The sequence below is a fragment of the Tachysurus fulvidraco genome, chromosome 3 (genome assembly GCF_022655615.1).
Source record: "Tachysurus fulvidraco isolate hzauxx_2018 chromosome 3, HZAU_PFXX_2.0, whole genome shotgun sequence".
NCBI lineage: Eukaryota > Metazoa > Chordata > Actinopteri > Siluriformes > Bagridae > Tachysurus > Tachysurus fulvidraco.
Window position 1 is genome coordinate 32426343 of NC_062520.1, and position 18398 is coordinate 32444740.

The 18398-nt window shown below is 39.4% G+C and overlaps 1 long non-coding RNA gene across 1 annotated transcript; it reads right to left on the bottom strand.

The window, feature by feature from the left end:
• Positions 1-9080: 9080 nt before the first annotated feature.
• LOC113658973 lies at positions 9081-10521 on the bottom strand. Its single transcript, XR_007140229.1, has 3 exons — positions 10399-10521; positions 9562-9678; positions 9081-9130 (listed from the first exon to the last, which is right to left on the bottom strand). It is a non-coding gene; the product is annotated as an uncharacterized LOC113658973 (long non-coding RNA).
• Between the last annotated feature and the right edge of the window lie 7877 nt (positions 10522-18398).

Consider the following 18398-nt stretch of genomic DNA (forward strand, 5'->3'; position numbering starts at 1 on the left):
ATTAGATACGTTAGGTCACGCCCTTGCACAGCTACTGAGAACTCAGGACGCCACATTACATGACACTCCGCATGATTGCTGTGCTGAAATCATTCACTCCACTAGCATTCGCCCGGATTTAGAATCCACTCCATTAAATACAGGCGATTTGCTATTTTTTGATTGCTCTTGTTCAAAGCCACATGATGTATTGTGTGTGTGCTCTGCCTGATGTTGTTGTTGAAGCTTACTCTTTACCTTTTATGTCTGCACAGGCAGCTGAACTTTTTGCTCTAACTCGCTCGTGTATTCTTTCTCAGGGTAAAGATGTAACAATTTACACTGATTCACGTTATGCTTTTGGCGTCGCCCATGATTTTGGACGAATTTGGCAAACACGTGGATTCCGCTCCGCCGAGCGGAAACTTATTTCCCACTCTTCACTGGTGCAGGACCTCATTACTGCCTGCCATCTCTCTCGTTCCTTAGCTACTGTCAAAACTAAAGCACACACGTGATGATACTATTGAGGCCAGACGTAACTCTCTGGCGGACCGGGTAGCTAAACAAGCAGCACAAGCTCAAGTGCCTTTTCCGTCACTTTCAACTCCTATTAACACCTCCTTCCTCTCTTCCACTCTCATTACCGACAGATCTCCTGTCTGCACAATCTTATGCTACACCTAATGATTCAGCCTACTGGCAAAAGCAGAATTCATATGTTGCTTCTGATGGCCTCTGGGGCTTTCCCCTGTCAGCGATAAAATTCTGAGGTTGTTACACGTATTCTGGCCAAAGAAATCTTGCCAAGGTATGGTGTCCCACACGCTATTGACTCAGACAAAGGAATGCCATTTACTTCTAAAATAACATAAGATCTGTGTAAGTACCTGTCTCTGTCATGGTGCTTTCATATTCCTTATCATCCCCAATTCTCAGGAATAGTGGAAAAAACTAATCGTACAATTAAGGATAAGTTGACTAAAGCTATGCAGGCGACGGGTAGCAAAAATTGGGTTGATTTGTTACCCGCTGTTCTAGCGGAAATGAGAATGACACCGCGAAAAGACGTCCATTCATCACCACACGAAATTATTTTTGGTCGTACGTTTCCCACACCCTGGAAGAAGGGTAAGCCAGCTATAGGTACAACAAATCTTGATGTGCACATTGCTAAGTATTCCGCTGCCCTGATTGACAGTTTATCAAAACACTATGAACAAATTTCAGCAACTATACCTGTCGTTTCTAAGGCACCAACCCAGCCCTTTCAAGTGGGAGAGATGGTACTAATTAAATAATTAAAACCTAAACCATTGGGCGAAAGTAAATATGATGGGCCAGCGGAAATAGTCATGACTACACACACAGGTGTACTAACTGATCTTTTTCCACAGTGGATCCATGCTACCAGGGTGAAGAGATGTCTTCCAGGGGTCGACTCTCCTGTAAATGCATAAAAATATTCTCTGTGTAACATCATTTTCTTTATGTTACAGAGATACAGCCTTTTAACCCTTCTGTAAGTTTTCTAGAAGGTGTTTTCAATCTCCTGGCTTCTCCCTACATCACTCCACAATGCTCAGCAGTGATCCCATGCACCCTTCTGTGCCGGCTCTTTGGACATGATTAAAGCTGCAGGAAGTGACGGAAAAGGCTGTAAAGAACTGAACGACCGCCTCTAGTTGAGCACAGGACACACAACCAGTGACCAGTATGGTTGTCATCCGCCTCATCTTGATCATCTGCCTTGGGACAGGGTTAACCTTCCAAGTGCATCCTCACGACAACGAATTCTGGAAATTTGCCAATTGGACGGCCAGGCAACATACTAATGAGTCGTGTTATGTGGGTCAGGTGTTTCCAAAGTCTGCCACCACAAATAGCCTGAAACCTGAAATGACACTCTTGATACTACCCTCACAGTGATGGCCCAGATCTGCATCTCCGAAATGTGGATATCAGGCAAAACGACAGAGAAAGGATACGAAAATCAGCATATAAGATATCTAAATAGAACTGGTGCTAGATGGTGTGCAAACAACACAAACGACGAGTTCTTCTGTGTAAACGCATTAAGAACAGCATTGAAGATGGACCAGAAAGGCAGTGATTTCGTGAAGGACTTCCAGGCCCTCCAGGGACCTAACCACCGGTATACAGTTTGTGTAACAGCAGGGGGGAACATTTTCTTAGGAAATCTGACAACAAAAACCTGTAACAAAACCTACACAGCATGTGAATTAGGACAGGCACATGTTGCATGTAAAATGCAAGCACATGTTCCCTGATCTACCCAGGTGAAACCGGCACTACGTGGAAGCAGGACTGGTACTGGGTGTTTGGAAAAAATGTCTACCTGTATCTACCCAAAGGGTGGGGTGGAACATGTGCACTCACACAATTTGCTTTACATTTATCTATAGTCAAGGGTAATCGAACCCATAATGTTCGTCACAAAAGGTCTACAAATGATCCAACCTTCCCACCCCGTGAACATCAATTGAAAACTAAAGTTTTGGGATGCCATCTTTCCCCAATATGGTGTCACTCAATTATGGAATCAGATTGAGGTAACTCACTATCGTTTAGCCACTTTTGCTAATGAAACACTCCAGGCTATAAACACTCCAGTTCGTTCAGAGCTTACTGCTCTTCGTTTGACTGCCTTACAAAATGGCATGGCCTTAGACATGCTCCTTGCAGAAAAAGGAGGTGTCTGTGCTGTTGTAGGTGACAGCTGTTGTACATTTATACCTGATCATGATGATGCCCCTGGAGAAATAGGACAGGCAGTTGAGAAAATGTGTAAGACGGTTGAGGCCATTAAAGAAGATGAGAAAGGAGATCACACGGGGTGGGGATTGTGGTATATTTTGTTTGGTCAGTGGACTCCGTATTTGTCTATGATTGTTCCTGTACTGTTTATTTTGCTTTTGTTGTGCCTTTGTGACCCTTGTATTTTTTAATGTTTTCAATCAATGTTACATCGTATGATTTCTGGGTATCAACCTATCCCCAGAGTATCAGAGTATTATCCTATTCCTATGCAAGGTAAATAGATGATATATGTATTTGGTATCTGAGAAGTGACTGAGGGTCTGGCCCAGGCCAGGGATGTAGTAACAGTGATTATTCGTTTAGCACGGCTTCTAGAGAAAGATAGATAATCATATATGAGTTGTTTATCCATTATAAGTTTATCATGGATAAAAGAGGAGAATTGTGAGAATAATTGCATACAACAATCTTTTCTGGTAATGTTGCAGACTGTCTCACACACACACACACACACACACACACACACACACACACACACACACACACACACACACATACATTCTCCCCCTTGAACACACGGACACACTCTTGTCCCTACCATAATTAGCCTTACCACAGGTGGCTGGCCCTGCCATAAGCATTATTTTTGTTACCAACTATAGGAACTAAGGGAAGTATAGGCTAATATCCCTATAAGGTCTGACTTCATTGGGGCAACTGAGAGGTCACTTAAACATAGATGCACACACATACCAACACACACTCACTACACCCTCCCTCTTCTTGTATGACTATATATTCCTGCTTTTCCTAATTAACTTTGGAACTTCTCTTTGAAAGACTGATTCTTCTGTGATTCTTTCATTGAGACTTCTCCAAGGAATTGTGAAGAACAGAAACCAAGCAGAGGTGCGAGAGGCTGAATTTTAGGCTACCCTGCCCAGGCGGCAGATGAAAAGAGGGTTACCCTGTCCAAGTGACGGATGAGAATTCCTTACACTAAGTTCCAGTTCTGATCACATTTCCATTCTTCTTCTTCTTCGCCTGAGTGCAGCTTTTGATTCTGTCGACCAGGATGTTCTTCTACACAGACTTGAACACTGCAGAGGTCTCTCAGGACCAGTACTAAACGGGTTCACATCATACTTGTGTGCTAGACAGTTTTATGGTCAATTGTGAAATCACTTATCAAGACAATATGAAATTTCATTTGGAGTTCCATAAAGATCTATTTTAGGAGCCTTGCTTTTCTCCCGCTACATGTCTCTTAGACTCAAACACATGAAATCAGTTTTTATAGTTATGTAGATGACACACAAGCTTATAAATCAGTGTCACTGTGTAATCAAGAGCTAATTAACAAACTGATTACATGCTTGAATGAAACATCTGACTGGATCTCACAGAACTTTCGACAGTTAAACCAGTATAAAATGGAGATATTACTTGTAGGAGATAAAAAAAAAGAGAAAACTTATTGAAAAATGAGCTGGGATACAGGTTAGAAATCTGGGTGTAATAGTCGACTCTGACCTCAGCTTTGTTCCTGACGTCAATAATATCTCTAAAGTCACATTTTATCATTTGAGGAACACTGAAAGAATTTGTCCATTTTAATGTAAAGAAGAAACAGTAAAACTTTTTCTACATTCAATCATTCCAAGTAGATTAGATTAATGTAACGCTCTTTTATGTATTTCACATAAAACCCTTTATACACTACAGTTAGTAAACAAATCAGTCCTATTGTACAGGAACAGTACTGGTTACCTGTGGCATCCACAATCATTTTAATATCATCTCAAATATTTATTTATCATCAACAAATGCTGACTTCCTTAAGGTGAATTTAAATAAGAAGAAGCTTCAGTCAAACTGCTTTTAGTGTCGCTGCTCCCAGGATGTGGATCTCACTCTCAGTGTTTATCCATCAGTCACTTCCACTAAATACATTTACAAAGCAGCTTAAACACTGAGTATGTGTATGTGTGTGTACAGTACCTCAGTATCTCCAGTGTACAGTGTGGATCCTTCAGCCCATCAGAGAGCAGCTTCACTCCTGAATCCTGCAGTTTATTGCCACTCAGGTCCAGTTCTCTCAGACTGGAGGAGTTTGAGCTGAGAACTGAGGACAGAACTCTACAGCTTTCCTCTGTCAGATTACACCCCCATAGACTGGAAGAGAAATGATGAAATATCAGAACACTGATCTCAAACACACAAACACAGCCATAATCCAGCTAAAGTTGAAGCTGTAACAGAAATGTCAGTGTGTTTGTGTCACACACACAAATCAGAGGACAGGACACCACATCAGCACATTTACAGGAGCAGGGAAGTCTTTCTGCACTCCACAATCTCTCAGCTACAATTTATTATAAGACCATTAGGTCATGTACATAACACACACATGTGAGAGCGAGCAGCCTACAAACACTACACTCTGATCTGTGTTCAAGTTTCTACACCCAACACTGCAGATACAGTGCATTTTATTACAGAACATAAAGAATTATACAGCTGTACACTACCAGTTAATAACATGACAATACTAGTCGTACTTTACATTCAGTTATATGTTGGATTTCACAGAGACACTAAAACAGTTGGTGTGTATTGTTCTCTATGCTCGTACAGGTACAAATCTAACACAACACTACTGTGTGTTACACTAAAAGATTTGTGTAGGTGGGCTTCAGGGGGCTATAAGTGACATGGTAGAATGTAGTGTACCTATGTGTAATATTTTATCAGTATATAATGATGAACAGAGAACAAAACCAGTCTGTTATTAATGTTGTACAACAAAAATATAGATTCACTACAGCTGCTTATAAATACAAACACAGTCCACAGCTTAATGTCTCCAAAATCCACGGAAAGGTTCCAAAGAACGAAACCTGACGTCTCTTCAACAGTGACGGTGATAAACCTGACCGACCGTCACGTGCGACCGTCTTTGTGTTCACCGTCTGTTTTTACCACATCCACCATCTTCTGATGCAGTGAACCAGACAAAAAACTGTCTATAATTCAACCACAACAGATTAACAACAATCACGACCCAAGAACAAGAATGTGATCGCTCATTAACAGTTTGGTGTCTTTGTCGAGCTCCAAGTAGAACAAAAAGGACTTTTTAATAACACGACACTATACTCACCTGTGACACATTATTCATCCTCTCTCTTTTTACCTGCTTGTACACTTGATAAGCAAAGAACAAAGAACCCCATCAAAATAAATGTCTTCATATAAAAAGTCACATTTAAACTCCATCCTCTACAAACAGGTCAGTGTTAGAGAAAGAAAATCTCCATCACACATCTGAGTTCGCTGCCTAGCTTGTTTCTAACATAACAAAATAAGATAAAGCTGAACATTTTCCCACTTCGTCTGTCCAATGTGTCGAGGTCCAAAATGACGATTGATGTTGTATTGACCACGAGCTCAGTCCTTGGTAAAGTTTAGCAGTAGTGCAGACTGAAGGAGACTTTTGTTTTTCCTTCATTTGTAGAGATATTTTTACACAAATTTTAGAGAACACTTAATTTTTCATGATTCATATATAAAAGCTATAAAATGCCTCATATGATGTCATAAGATTTTGTCCATGTGGCCCAGCCCTCAGTTCAGATATAACATGTTAGTGTAAAAAGTGACACAATCTTCTGTAAAAGTACCAGAGGTTTGTGTAAAGATGATTAGAGGAACTATTAACACACATTAATCCAAATTGTGCAGTTCAGTGTTACATTAAAATAATAAACCATGCAGTAATACAGTTATAAATAAAAATACTCACACAGCTTCTCTGGCGGCTTTGACCACTGGCAGCAGCCTCAGAAGACATTCATGTGATGGATCATATTTCCTCAAATTAAACACATCCAGCTCCTGTTCTGAGTTCAGCAACACGAACACCAGAGCTGACCACTGAGCAGGAGAGAGTCTGGTTCCACTGAGACGACTGTAACCTCCTCTGTTCAGGTAAGTTTGTACTTCCTGCACTAGAGAATCATCATTCAGTTCATTCAGACAGTGGAACAGATTGATGGATTTCTCTGGAGATGAATTCTTCCTGATCTTCTCCTTGATGTACTCCACTGTTTCCTGTTTGCTGTGAGATCTGCTTCCTGTCTGTAGCATTAAGTCTCGTAAAAGAGTTTGATTGGTCTCCAGTGAGAGACCTAGAAGGAAGCGGAGGAACAGGTCCAGGTGTCCATTCTCACTCTGTAAGGCCTTGTCCACTGCACTCCTGAGGAGATCAGACATGTTTGACTTCCTGAAATGATCAGACAGATCAGAGGTTTGATGTTCTGTTACATTTCTGCTAATAAAGGAGAGAAATGTGTATAAAGCAGCCAGAAACTCCTGAACACTCAGATGTACGAAGCTGAACACCTTCCCCAGGTGAAGCCCAAACTCCTCTCTGAAGATCTGGGTACACACTCCTGAGTACACTGACACTTCTCTGACATCAATGCCACACTCGCTCAGGTCTTCCTCATAGAAGATCAGGTTTCCTTTCTCCAGCTGGTGGAAAGCCAGTTTTCCCAGTGCCATGATACTCTCTCTGGTCTGCTGAGGATCAGGGTCACATTTCTGATTATACTTTTGGTCCTTGTGTTTGATCTGAAAGATCAGGAAGTGTGTGTACATTTGAGTCAGAGTCTTGGGGATCTCTCCACCCTCTGCTCCACCCAACATTCTCTCTAGAACAGTGGCTGAGATCCAGCAGAAGACTGGGATGTGGCACATGATGTAGAGGCTTCTTGAAGACTTCAGGTGAGTGATGGTGTTATCAGCCAGGCTCTGATCACTGATCCTCTTCCTGAAGTACTCCACTTTCTGAGGATCACTGAAGCCTCGTACCTCTGTTACCTGGTCTACACACTCAGGAGGGATCTGATTGGCTGCTCCTGGTCTTGTGGTTATCCAGAGGAGAGCAGAGGGAAGCAGATTCCCCTTGATGAGGTTCGTCAGCAGCACATCCACTGAGGCTGACTCTGTCACATCACACACTCTCTCATTCTTCTGGAAATTTAGAGGAAGTCGACACTCATCCAGACCATCAAAGATCAACACCACTTTGTAGGAGTCACAGTCTATTGATTCTAGTTTTCTTATTTCTGGGAAAAAGTGATGAAGAAGTTTCATCAGACTGAGATTTTGTTTCTTCATCGGATTCAGCTCTCTAAAGGGAAGTGGAAACATGAAGGTGACATCCTGATTTACTTCTCCTTCTGCCCAGTCCAGAATGAATTTCTGCACAGAGACTGTTTTTCCAATTCCAGCAACTCCTTTAGTCAGCACAGTTCTGATGGACTTGTCCTTAAAGAGCTCATTACATTTGATGGGTTTCTCCTGTGTTGCTGGTCTCCTGGATGCTGCCTCAATCTGTCTCACCTCATGTTCATTATTGACGTCTCCACTCCAACCCTCTGTGATGTAGAGCTCAGTGTAGATCTCATTCAGAAGTGCTGAGCTTCCATGCTGTGAGATTCCTTCATTAATTCTTTTAAACTTCTCTCTCAGATTGGACTTCAACGTTGGCTGATACACAGAGGCAAGTTCTAATAAACAAAGTAATATCTAGTTTAGTAATAAATACTTATAATGAAAAATCGTACAAACACTGCTATTAATTCCTGACTGATGGACTAAATATTATTGAAGCTGGACCATGAACAGATACAACATGATATTAATATTAAATGTAAAACTAAAAGTCTTCATATCTAAAACTATTTCCTCTCTCTAAAGTGAAGCTGACGAATAAAGTCATGACTCAGAGCTCTTACTGTTGTGCAGTGTGTTAACGAGATCTGTGTGGTTCATGTTCTTCAGGACTTGCAGTGTGATCTTCAGCGCTCCGTCTCTGACACTGTGCAGATCCTCCTCATCCTCCACCTCCCTCTCAGTGCATGCTGGGTAATCTGGACTCAGGAGCTTCCTAAACCTCTTCAGCTCATTCTTTATCAGAGTGATGACTTTGTGTTCCAGCTCCTGGTTAGAAACACACAGGAACAGATCTAAATATTATCATGTTACACAGTGAGAGAGGCTTTTATTTTATCAAAAGAAGAAAAGTCTATTTTTATTATCACATTTAAAACTCATACAACTGATTACCCATAATGCTGCTGCACATCAAGACATTACAAGGGATCACAACACACACATTACACACTTTAAACACAACACACACATTACACACTTTAATAACAACACACACATTACACACTTTAAACACAACACACACATTACACACTTTAAAAACAACACACAAATTACACACTTTAAAAACATCAAACACACCTTGAATATAGAGTCCAGATGATTTGTGCTGATGTTTGATTTTTGTGGTCTGTGAACAAACAAAACCCTTCATGTAATATGGACTATATGTATTCATAGCTGCACAAATCACACACTAATAAATACACACACAGATATTTAACAGTATCCTCTTAACACAATACACTGATTTCAGGATTTCCTAACTGACACCAACATGTTTAGAAAGAAATGTTTGAATAAATGAATAAATCTTTATATTGTCATTAATGTCCCAGGTGTAAATGTTCTTCTGTAGCACCACAGACCCTCCAGCTCAGGGACTGCAGACTGAACTGAACTCTTAAAGCACTTTTCCTCACTGCCAGTCCGAGAGCTGCAGCACTGCACAGTTTAGTGTTTTACTGCTTCAACACCTGATAAAGCTCATGAAGGGCTTCATAATGATACGAGTGAGTTTGATCAGGTGGAACACTGCTGTAAAACTGACTGTATACTGACCTCACATCAGTAGAACTGTCTCCGTCTCTGAAGGTAATTGGAAGTCCCATTGACCGCTCACTCTTCATGGACACACAGCTGGGTTCTGGTGAATCTGATCTCTTTCCCTCCATCATTCTAGAACAGAAAAATCAGCAATAATTAATACTCAGCACTGTTAAACAATGTGTTCATCATTAAACACCAATAATTCCATCTTTTTAATTCAGATCCAGTCTGTACACTTATTCAAACAGGAGACCGGCCTCATAAGTCAGGAATTACACTGATATCGGGAGTCCCAATCACAGCTAACTGACTCAGCTGGGTCTTAAAGCATGTAGAGTTTACTGACACAAAGCTCTGCTGCTCTTAGGCTCCACATTACACCATCCTTTTTACTCTTCTCTCAGTGAATGATTTGTCTAAACTGTTCTTAGATCAGAGCAGTGATATATTCACTGCTATTAAACACCTTAAAGCAAAGTTGACTTCCTGTGTTAACTAGTGAGTGTTTAGAGATACAGATGTGTCCCCATGAGACGGTGTGTATTTATTGCTGGTGAATGTAGAAGTAAGTCACCTCTTGTCTTTCTTTAAGTCCTGTTTTCCAGACACACTCATGTTGGAGGTCATGTCTCCTTCTCCAGATTACAGCAGGACACACGTTTACTTTACTCCAACATCGGTGTGTTAAATTAAACCCTGAATCAGCACAGAGTTCACTTACAGGAAATAGTCACGCTATCAAGTTATAAAACAACCTGTGTACATTAAAGCTTCAGTACAAACCCGCAAAACTCTTCTGCATTTAGTGTCACTTCAGTGTGTTTATATATTAGAGCTTTAGATACTCACTGTGTTTTTACTCCTGAAATCTTTGACTTTTCACTCGTCACAAAATGGAGCTGCTGACTTTCACTTTCATTACAGTTTATACTGCAGAGGGGGGGGAAGGGCAGTGACACACACACACACACAGACACACACACACACACACACACACACACACACACACACACACACACACACACATAACGCCCATGGATTTCAGGAAGCAGGAGCGTGGTCATTTCTGTAGGTAAAACACAGAATGGAGTTTAATTTATTAAGACATTCCACAAGTAGAATGGATTTGACTGTCGGCGCTCTGAAAAGTAATAAAAAAAGACATATGTGCTGAATAGAGACGGTAAAAGTGGGTGGGTCCAATATTATTGGTCATGTAATGGTTACATTTACATTTACATTTACAGCATTTGGCAGACGCCCTTTTCCAGAGCAACGTACATAAGTGCTTAAATCTCTAACATTGAATACATTAATGCTGGTTCACTAGGTTACATACTTGATACCATGAGTTTAAAACATTTGTTCAAAGTTACAATGAAAAAGTGTCAAAGGTTTTTTTTTTTGGTGCCAGAACAGAGAAGAGTCTTGTAGTATACTTGCCTCTTACCCTGAGAGATGGTGGAACCAGTCGAGCAGTGCTGGTAGATCGGGTTAGCGGGGTGCAGTGCGAGGATGGTTCTGATGCCCATCAGATGGTTCTGATGCCCATGACTACAAATATTACACCAAATTGTTTTCATTTATCCACAATTTGTAACATTTCCTCTTTTCATCTATTAGTCTTTTTGGCCTTATTTTTTGTCTCTTAGGACGTTTTTTTTGTTCTACAGCATCCTGTCTATTTACAGTTACAGACTCTTTAGTATTACTTTGCAAATCTAATTGTTCATTTTGCTTTGCAATTTCCAGATCATTTGTCTCACTCTCATTGATTTTTATTTCTTTCTGAGGCACTTTTAGCAAATGTCATGTGTTTGTCCTCATTAGTAGTGATGACCGGTTCATGAACGAATCGTTCTTTTGAACCGGTTCTTTTAAACACTAGATTTACTGACTTTTTTATTTTCTGGTGCGGGTCCTGAGGTGTGATTCCCCCCTTTGAGATTTTCACAGTTCTTCAGCCCTGCTTTTGTTGTGCAAACACCCCCATCACCCCTGAGGCCTGGCTCTTTTGCATTTGTTCACTCAGAGTAGCTCAGATCCAAGGCAGGCCAAACCTCTGTGTGTGACATGGAAACCTTCATGGCCTATCTATATAAAATAGTCTGTTTTATTTATATAAAAAAAAATTGTGTGCTAAGGTTTGTCATTGCCATAGTACATATCATATTTATGTAACCCTTGTGCAGACATGGGGTCTATTTGACTCATCTGGAAAGTTTAATGTGTCATAACTTGGGTTTCCTTCCACATATTTGCCTGAAATTTACCAGGATTGTTCCAAATTATGAACCTTGCAAGGAAAATTAATTTTTCTTTGAACTATGTGTTTGAAAAATAAATACTTTCCTCCTCAAGTCCTCCCGAGTCAATTTGACCCGGCCACATTCAGTGGGGCAATAGGTCACACTTTTGCCCTTTTAAGAGCAATAAACATACAGACACAAAAATGCACACATAAAATGTCCACTAACACACGCACCCAAAACACACACTCACACACCACACACACACACACACACACACACACACACACACACACACACACACACACACACAAATTGGGCATTGCATTCAATTAGGACTCCAGAAAAAATATTTCACACATTTGTAAATATTTCACACTTTTGATATGCCTTTGCCTAGCAGAGGAGTGTGTATGAGATATGAGGAGTGTGTATGAGACATGAGGAGTGTGTATGAGACAAGAGGAGTGTGTTTGGAACAGTGAGAGTGTGTATGAGACATGAGGAGTGTGTATGAGATATGAGGACTGTGTATGTAACATGAGGAGTGTGTTTGGAACAGTGAGAGTGTGTATGAGACATGAGGAGTGTGTATGAGACATGAGGAGTGTGTATGAGATATGAGGAGTGTGTATGGAACAGTAAAAGTGTGTATGAGACATGAAGAGGAGTGTGTATGAGATATCCATTACTTGAGAAAGAATGAAAAGTTGCTAATACATGAATAAAATGAAAACTTGCTAACACTTCAGTCTCCAATGTATGTTTGTAGACAAATGTCATAAGCAGAGTGAAGTTATGGTCCATGGCTTTTGACATGTTCATACACATACAGAATGAAATGATGTCATTTCATTTTCATTGGCCATCAATGAATTATAACACCAAAAGTGAATTTTGAGATGGAACAAGAACCCAACATGCCTCCACAGAAGCATTGGAATGCCCAGTGCAGTAGCAAATCGCTCCTGCTTCACTGTGTAAGCTGGACCCTGGGTGACTGGGGTACTTTCCCAACTAAGGAGATGCTTTGCAGACAGATTTGGTCTCCAAATCCGTGGCCATCCAGAACTTGATCCCAAATATGTCTGGCTTGGTTGCGATATACTGTGTGAATGGACAACAAACCATGGTAGGGAACAGCTGTTCATCTATGGTCATGTGTTCTCCTGGAGTGAAACTCTCAGCACAGTTCTTGTTGAAGCGTGTCCAGATGTCGGAGACCGCAGCAAATTTGTCTATTAGAAGGTGTGGCATAATTGAAATGAATCTATCTCTTGGCATTGTCTCTTTGAAAGCCAGGAGATTGTTTTGAAACCATTTTGACCTTTTTGTGTGTGTGTGTGTGTGTGTGTGTGTGCATGTGAGTGCGCGTGTGTGTGGTGTGTGAGTGAGTGTGTGTGTTGGGTGTGTGTGTTAGTGGACATTTTATGTGTGCATTTTTGTGTCTGTATGTTCATTGCTCTGAAAAGGGCAAAAGTGTGACCTATTGCCCCACTAAATGTGGCCGGGTCAAATTGACTCGGGAGGACTTGAGGAGGAATGTATTTATTTTACGAACACATAGTTCAATGAAAAAGTTCATAAGTTGGAACAATCCTGGTAAATTTCAGGCAAATATGTGGAAGGAAACCCAAGTTATGATACATTAAACTTTCCAGATGAATCAAATAGACCCCAGGTCTGCACAAGGGTTATATAAATATGATATGTACTATGGCAATGACAAACCTTAGCACACAATTTTTTTTTATAAATAAAACAGACTATTTTGTACAGATAGGCCGTGAAGGTTTCCATGTCACACACAGAGGTTTGGCCTGCCTTGGATCTGAGCTACTCTGAGTGAACAAATGCAAAAGAGCCAGGCCTCAGGGGTGATGGGGGTGTTTGCACAACAAAAGCAGGAGAACAATGGAGCTGTAGGGATGCTAGTAGGTGTCAGGTCCAGGGTTTTTATGCAAATTTGCGCAGGTTCGACTCTAAATAAACTAATATCCCGGAGTATATGTAACTCCTGTACACTGAACTGAGACATGTTGTGCTGAGAGAACTGTGAGCTCGAGCTGTTTATACTGAGTATGATTGAATAACTGAACCGATTCAGCGAATCATCAGTACACTGAACTGAAAACTGTTTCTTTCTGACACGTCCGACATACTGAGAACGGCAGGCACTAAATTCCAGGGATTTCGTTCCACGACGTAAAGTGGGCGTGTTTCCAGAGGTCTTGGAAAACGCCCTCTTTAAAAAAAAAACCAAAAGACAGGTCACCGATCATGCTCAGAATGCTGTTTCATTTGCGCGGGCATTTCCAATCCGAGGATCATCTCAGATGGATAATGAAGGAGAAATAAAAGCAAAGCTACGATAGATAATGAAGGACAAAACAGTATTAGTAGTAGTGCCAAAGTAATGAAACTCTTTATACTTTAATACGTTATTAATATACTTTGTTCTGTCAGACTGGATCCCAACAAATGTAAAAATATCTTACAATATATCTTATCAAATGTATCTCAGGTGTTTCATGTCAAATTACATTAACAGTTATAACTTCAGATACCTGTCCTGATCTCAGGTGTTTCATGTCAAATTACATTAACAGTTATAACTTCAGATACCTGTCCTGATCTCAGGTGTTTCATGTCAAATTACATTAACAGTTATAACTTCAGATAACTGTCCTGATCTAAGGTGTTTCATGTCAAATTACATTAATATGCAGTGTAAGAAGATAACAGGTAGCAGAGGGTAACACTTTACAATAAGGTCTCATTTAATAACAGTTAAAGCATTAACTAACAGTGAGCAATACATTTATTTATTCATGCTGTGTCTGTCCCATAATGTTCTGTTTTTCTTTCATTTTTAATTTTAATTGTGTTTTTCCTCATAACAGGTCTGATGACAGTCACAAAAAAACAGAAAGTGACACCACGATGTGTATGGAAAGTAGAAGACTATTCAGAACATGTCCCACTCTCTGTTAAAAGAAGGGTGATATACTGTATGCTTGTCAGCACGGAAAGAACTACAAGAAGACAACCACAACAGATGATTTGGTATGTATCGCTACACATTTTATTCACCACACTGGTTATGAATTTCATGCGTAAGGGTGAGTAAATGACAGAAATTTCATTTTTGGGTGAACTACTGTAACCCTTTAGTGCCAAAAATCTTTAAAGGTACACTATGTCATTTTTGCCATGCTAGTGGGTAATAAATAAAATTTTATGTATCTAGCGAAAGAACATTGCAGCTAGAGCTCCTCCACAGCAATCGGTGTCTCACTTGGTCTTAAATAGTATAATATGAATACGTAAACACATAAAAGATTACAGGTGTACTGTACTGATTCAGGACAAAAGACATAAACATGGTTAAGTACACCATGAACACCTCTTCAAATCCATTATGTAAATGTTGTAAAAAAAGGTATATAGACTGCCTTTAAAATGTAGAAATCATATATTTGCACAGTTTATATTTGTCTACATAACTAATTTGTACCATTTGAGCAGAAAACATTCAATCTTTTTTTAATGCAGGGAAACAGGGTTTCTGTAGTCATTCAACAAATTTATATACAGTGGCCTTCATAAGTATTGGAACAGTAAAGACAAAATTGCTCTGTTACCTTTGGTGTCAAAACATATTAATATGAGGCAGAAGTACAGAATGTCACATTTTATTATTGACTGTTTCAACACAAAATGCTTTACCAACTAAGAAGTTCAGCACTTTTCATCAGGATTTCATCCCTCTGCCTAATGTGAGCATAAGTATTGGGACGGCGTAAGTAAATGTAAAAGCTAATATTTAATTGTAGATACCCTTGTAAGCAGTCACAGGAGTGAGTCTGTGACCCCTAGACATCACCAGACTCTTGGGTTCACACTTTTCCAGAGCTTTAATACAGCCAATTTAACAGTTGCTTGTTTTATGTGATTTTACTGACAGTTATTTTAGATTTTTTTTTCATTTGTCTGTCATCAAGTGCTGTTGATCTTCTCGGCTGTCCTGGTCCTGGTTGGTTGCTGAAGCTTGCCAGTGGTTTCTATCTTTTTCAGGACATTCCAAGTCAATCTACAGATTTAAATCCTATTGAACAAGCAGTTGAAGAGGATACTTAACACAGAAACTCCCCAGACAAGCACAGTGTAATATAGCTGTATTAAAGGCCTGGCAAAGCATTTCAGAGTGTGAAACCAAGAGTCTGGTGATGTCTATGGCTCACAGACTCACTCCTGTAACAGATTGCAAGGGATTCACAATAAAATATTAGCTTTTACTTTTACGTTGTTAAACTGTTCCAATACTTATGCTCACATTAGGCAGGGGGTTGACACTTTAAAAGTCTGTAAAGCATTTTGTGTTGAAACAGTCAATAATAAATTGTGGCATTTTGTACTTCTTCCTCATTAATATTTTAATCATATTTATAAATGTCTTGACACCACAGATAACAGAGCAATTTTGTCTTTACTGTTCCAATACTTATGGAGGTCACTGTATGCTATATGAAACTGTTTGTTCACTCACAAATAAATGTTAGTGCCTGGCCCAAAAAATATTTAAGTTTAATTTTCTTTTGTTCTGCAGCAAACTGAACATGAATACACAAGAAGAAAAAGGTTCCATGTGGATTGTCCAGCAAAACTTTATGTCTGATATGTAGAAAGGTAAGTATTACATTAGCATGGCTTTATATACACTTTACATAATATGTAGACAGGAATATATTTTTAAAAGTGATCGATATACAAAAAAGTTTGAAAAAAAAAAAGCTATTTCTCTTTTTTTAAATTTTACTTAATATTTACTAAACTTTTGAATACAAATAGCTGCACAACTTAATGTAGCTTTAAAACAGTGGGAACATTGGGTCTTATTCACTAATAACTGTGTAATTTTCATCTTAACATGTTTATAAGGCCATCAACAGTATTCAATTTATTTTTATTAGTTCCTACATTTTTCAGTAAATTTAGAATACATTTAAGAATCAAAGTTATTGATGAAACATGATTTGATCATGAAAATATTTATACACAGATTTCATGCACAAAGTTGTGCGTTGCTTAGTGAATGTGACCCGGTGACAGATATTCTTATTTCTCCGATAGTGAGCACTTACCCAGGCTGTCAGAGGTGAAATTAAATTATTTATATATTTTATATATATATACTGTGTATGTGTGTGTGTGTGTGTGTGTGTGTGTGTTTGTGTGTGTGTGTGTGTGTGTGTGTGTGTTAATAAAACTTCTGTTCTATGTTTATGTTCTGTAAAGCTGCTTTGAGACAATGTCAATGTAAAAAGTGCTATACAAATAAACTTGAATTAAATTGAACTGTTATTCTGTGGCTTGATCATTCATCTTTGCATATCCAGATATCCAGATGTTTTATTTAACAGAAAGTACCTCACAAAGGAGCACAGGGTCAAGAAAGGATGCATCTTGGAGGCTTCCAGATGGACCATCGGCCGAATGAGAACTTTTCTGACACCATATAATGAATTATATGTGTCTTCTCTGAATTAGGTGTAATTTTAAGACTAAATGTTCTGCTATTGTGTCTAGGCAATTCCTAAACAGTAGAATGGCAATGACTGTGGTGTTTTTGTCTGTAAATATGCAGACTTCCTTTCTCAAGGAAAGCCATTCACATTCAGACAGGTACAACGGTGCTCCTGTTCACATTTAATCCTCAAACATTTTATTATGCTCCTGATTCATCTGTGTCTTTCTCTGTAGTGACATTCCACTCTTCAGAAAAGTGATGTTTGGGAGATAGTACATCAGAAGATTCTGTAAGCCCTGAAGCAACCATTCCTTCAAACATAATGAAACATCTTATGTTCTTTTTGTGTAAATTAAATTTAGTATGAAACAATGAATAATTGCAAGGGCTTGAAGATGAATAAAATCTGATGTCATCTGAAGATGAAGTATGAAGTTGAATAAAATCTGAGGTTAAACTGCAGTTTTGTCTTGTGTTAACCTTGTCTTGTCTTGTGTGATAGAACTCATGATAGAATTGATGTGAAGTCAGTAAGCTTATTGAAGTGAAATGGACATACCATAACTGAATAGTATATTGCGAACATGGAACGATCAGGACAGGTACCTGAAGTTATAACTGTTAATGAAATTTGACATGAAACACCTGAGATCAAGACAGGTATCTGAAGTTATAACTGTTAATGTAATTTGACATGAAACAGCTGAGATCAGGACAGGTATCTGAAGTTGTAACTATTAATGTCATTTGACATGAAACACCTGAGGTCAGGATAGGTATCTGAAGTTATAACTGTTAATGTAATTTGACATGAAACACCTGAGATCAAGACAGGTATCTGAAGTTATAACTGTTAATGTAATTTGACATGAAACACCTGAGATCAGGACAGGTATCTGAAGTTATAACTGTTAATGTAATTTGACATGAAACACCTGAGATCCATCCATCCATCAATCTTCTACCGCTTTATCTGGGGCCGGGTCGTGGGGGGAGCAGACTAAGCAGGGATGCCCAGACTTCCTTCTCCCCAGACACTTCCTGCAGCTCTTCCGGGGGAATACCCAGGC